At 42.7% G+C, this 4,441-nt stretch overlaps 1 long non-coding RNA gene across 1 annotated transcript; it reads left to right on the top strand.

The window, feature by feature from the left end:
- The first annotated feature begins 1,126 nt into the window (after window positions 1–1,126).
- On the top strand, window positions 1,127–3,466 carry LOC145552211 (uncharacterized). The gene is made up of 2 exons (XR_014088166.1): window positions 1,127–2,733; window positions 2,808–3,466. It is a non-coding gene; the product is annotated as an uncharacterized LOC145552211 (long non-coding RNA).
- Window positions 3,467–4,441: the final 975 nt, after the last annotated feature.

Below are 4,441 nucleotides of genomic sequence, written 5' to 3'. Positions count from 1 at the left end.
TAAGGGAGCGAGTTCATCATCAGCTAAAAAAAGCTGGTAAAAGTTCATTTTATTTGAGATGTTTCACTTTGACAAGTTGTACACAACAAGATTAAAAAGGAACAGGAGCAACATTCAACTCAGCTCGTCATTGATGACGTGATCCTCAGGAAGCATATTCAAAGCCCGAATCACACGTCACAGATTGACGTCAATGAAGGACTGAACCAGAGTCCTTGAATGTAGGTATTCTACCATCATTTGGTCACTAAACTTCTTTTCGTCTTGCAGAACGAACCAGTTAGACAGGTTCTCAGGAGTTTCTCCTTCCTGTCTTTCAGTGTTCCCAAGCAAGACGACAAAGAAGTGGCGCTCTGCAGGATGGGGGCGGAGGAGTTGCCCCTCCTGCAGTCGCGCCACGCCCGGCGACATGGGCTGCCATTGGCGCCCTGCGGGATGGGGGGCGGAGGAGTTGCCCCTCCTGCAGTCGCGCCGGGCCCGGCGACATGGGCTGCCATTGGCGCCCTGCGCTGCGGGATGGGGGCGGAGGAGTTGCCCCTCCTGCGGTCGCCCCGGGCCCGGCGGCATGGGCTGGCATTGGGGGGCCTTGCCCCCCACAGAGTCAGCCATGCCCGCCCTGGATGGGAACCTTTTTTTTTTTTTAAACCTCAGAGTGGCCAAAACTTTCTTTTCTTTTTTCCTATCTCCATTGGTCAGTCATACAAATCAACCATTCATGACAGGCCAACTGAAAATAAAAAAAATGCGATCACTTACGTCACTTCTCATATATTCATGTTTATCTTCACGAACAGACCTGCTTTTGTTCGTGCAGCATGCATATTCAGACTTATTTAAAAACTAATAATCGGAGGACAAAAGGTAACAAATATGCTTTTTATATAGGCTTTGTCTTTAAAAACACCCCCAAAAACTTACACCTTCCCGCATGAGGCGTAAGGTAGGAAATTGGCGCTTTGCGGGGTGGGGGAAGGAGTTGCCAATGCTGCTGCTGTGGCTCTGCAGGTCCTTGAGGGCAGACATGCATGAAGGGGTGAAAGTAATGGGGTAGGTAGGTACTGCGTACCCCTAAAAGATTTAGCGGGGTAAGTACCTGCAAAAGATGGGAGCGCCTGTCTGCTGTAAAAAAAAAATCAGTGGGTTCACTATGCGGCCGTGAGTGCACCCACTAATCACAACTAAATCAGTTAATAAATAATTTTTTTTCCCACTTCATGTTGTTTCTGAACTGTTCGTGTTTTACTAGAGCAGCGGCGCAATACGTCGATCGTGGAAGGTTTTGAGTCGATCTCGGCGTTAGGTGACAAACTGAACGCCGCCAGGAGGCTGATACCCGCACGTCCTCCTCTGATTGGCTTATCAAAATGTCCGTAACTTTATTAAAAACAACAATAAAAAAATCAATAAAACGTGTTCAAATTAATGTTCGATTTGGTTCCATTAGCAAAATAACTAGCAAAACAGGAGCTTAAAATTAACTAATCAACCACCGCTGTGTTCATAATAGCGCTTATTAATAATCCCAAAATTAATACCAAGACTGCCGTTGCCATGGCATGAGGTTGCCATGGCAACGGGTGTGCTTAAATGACAGAGACAAAGAATAAAACGGTGCAAGTGGTTTAGAGTTGATCACCTGTTCAGGTTGTTTTACCTTTGCCTTGGTGCATCACAGCCACTGTAGTTTCTGAGCGTTCAATAAACGACAAACTTGGACTAATCACCTCGTTCTGTGTGAGTATACATCATTTACAACAAACATCAAACACGGTAAATATGTTTCATTATGTATTTAACAAACAAATGGCTTCTACCGTGATAATTATGTGAAATTAAATTAATTGTCTAATATAAAAAAATAGTTTGATGCTGTCGGGCTCAGAGTTTGAGTCTTTTCCTTTATCAAACAATTTTTTTCCCTTTTATTTAGTGGAAATGTTGATGTTGATGAGACTTAATGATAACCTTTTTCAACCTTTAGAGCTCCACTGTTGAAAATGAGAAGCTAACATTCACAAATGACAGTGAGATAAAATCCAGTGCAACATCTGGTTTGAGGTGATACTTCTTGAACCTGTTTGAGGAAAAATATCCCAACTTCAGAAGATGAGCTTTAACTTAACAGAGCTCTGTGGTTCCTCCTATCAGTATGAGTCGGTGTGAGGAGGCGCCATGTTAGGGAGAGGAAATGGAAGCTGAAGGATCTTCAGAACAAACAGGTTCTGAAGATCAAGGGTAAGGTAGGTTCCATTGTTTACCTTTGCCTTGGTGCATCACAGCCACTGTAGTTTCTGAATTACAGCGGTGTAATTCAGAATCAGGTCATGATTCTGAATTACTGATTATTCCTCTTTCTGGACACAGGATCAATATAACCAGTTGTAGTGGTATAGAAATGCACCTAATTCCACACAGGTGGTTGTCGGGTGAGAAGTTCCGGTTGTTAAGGTGGGCGTGGTATATAAGGAGCTGCGGCGTTCATTCAGGATGTGTCGTCTTTGCTCTTCCACTGTGTGGCTTGCATCCTGTGGACTCTGGCAGCGGAAAGTAACAAAATCTCTGGCTGGCTGGTGCGTGCTACACTAAGATCCTGGTGGTAGGTGTTCTCTCTCCCTGCACTTCAGCTGATCTTGGCCAGAAAATCTAAATTGAATTGTGATTATAGGTAAAGCGCCGCTGCGCTCCTTCTCTTCCTCCTTCTGCGAGTGTGTGTGTGCGTGTTTGGATTGGCAGGTAGGAAACTAACGCTCATCTAAGCAATAGTTTGTTAGTTTTATTTAAAATGGTGGCTAATTAATTTTTCCTAGGTCCCCCCACAGTTGGACCATTGCTGCTCTGTTCTGCTCCGATCTACTCTGCTTTGCTCTGTCTGCGTTCGTTTTCCCGGACTTCCATCTCAGTCGTTTTTAAAGTTGGACTGCGGCGGTATTATCCGCCTCCATCGAAGCGGTGTTTGGGGGTGTGGCATCGGCGCACCCATTTCACCTCCTGTTGTGGCATGACAAGCGGGCCACGCATGGTCTTGATGTTTTAACTTGCACTGGCTATTGTTAATTCCTATTCCTTTACTTATTTTGCTTACGGCCCTTTTTGTCTTTTATTTAGTTGGGCTGATATTGTTTTTTTCTAATTAGGTTTAAGATTGTTATCTTGGTTAACTGTTTTTCTTTTGTTGTTTTGCAGTTGCTGAGGTCCGGTGGCGGTGTTGGTGTGGTGACGGTGTCTTCCCCTTCTGCGTGTTGTGATTCTTGAGTTTGGGTTGTCTCACTGCGTCTGGTGTGTCAAAGGGTTTTTTTTTGTTTGTTTGCTGTGTTTGGTGGATTCCGTCCCTATAGCGCCCCCTCTGGCCGGTAACTTCAGCTACTGCACTTACTTTGATTTTCTTTGTTTTCCTTTGTGTCCCATTCTTAAAAAAGAAACTGGTTTTAAAAAGAGCTTAATAAATGGTTGTTTTATAAATTTGAAACTGTCTCAGATGTGCTAAATTCATGCATAACTGAACCTGTGTGCCTTATACCAAAAGAAAATATTCTCTGGGTGAAATTCCCAGGGTGGCGTTGTTGTGCAACCTATTAAAACTAAAAGTTCACCAAATCTGAGTTTCCGTCTAGTATCGCCACACAGTTTAAAAGCTAAAATTAATGGTTATATGCCAGACATGGGAAAGTGGGATGCACTCCATGCCATAATGTTCAAAATTTAGGTCTCGTGGCATCTCAAGGTGTCAACACTGCAGCCAGTGGGCTGAGGGAAATACAGCCTTATTTTGTAGCAATTCAAGAGCTACTCAGCTTTTATCGCTTTGCAAAAACGTTAATAAGCACAGAAGCTCCAAAGCTATATATGATTATTTATTTTATTTATTTTTTTGGTTATCGTATCCCCAAGATTTTAAAACTACTTTCACCCCTGCCTGTATGTAAATGAGAACAATCAGAGGCAGGTCATTATCAGGTTATTGCTTTTACTGAGGGCAATCTGTGTCATGTGACTAAGCTTTAATAGTAACATGACATGTGATATAGATATATAATGTAGATATGAGGATATAGATATTCACATTTACCTCACAGTATTTTTAGACTGTGTATGAATGTTGGTCCCTGTAATAATTTGGTCTTTTTGGTGTCAATTTCTGTAAACCTGAAAATTCATCAGATATAAACGTTCTCTCTCTGTAAGGGAGCGAGTTCATCATCAGCTAAAAAAAGCTGGTAAAAGTTAATTTTATTTGAGATGTTTCACTTTGACAAGTTGTACACAACAAGATTAAAAAGGAACAGGAGCAACATTCAACTCAGCTCGTCATTGATGACGTGATCCTCAGGAAGCATATTCAAAGCCCGAATCACACGTCACAGATTGACGTCAATGAAGGACTGAACCAGAGTCCTTGAATGTAGGTATTCTACCATCATTTGGTCACTAAACTTCTTTTCGT

Source organism: Poecilia reticulata, chromosome 7 (genome assembly GCF_904066995.2).
Source record: "Poecilia reticulata chromosome 7, P_reticulata-male-v2, whole genome shotgun sequence".
In the NCBI taxonomy this organism is placed as follows: Eukaryota; Metazoa; Chordata; class Actinopteri; order Cyprinodontiformes; family Poeciliidae; genus Poecilia; species Poecilia reticulata.
Note: the sequence above shows the minus strand (reverse complement) of the source record. Positions and strands in the feature narration are given on the sequence as shown.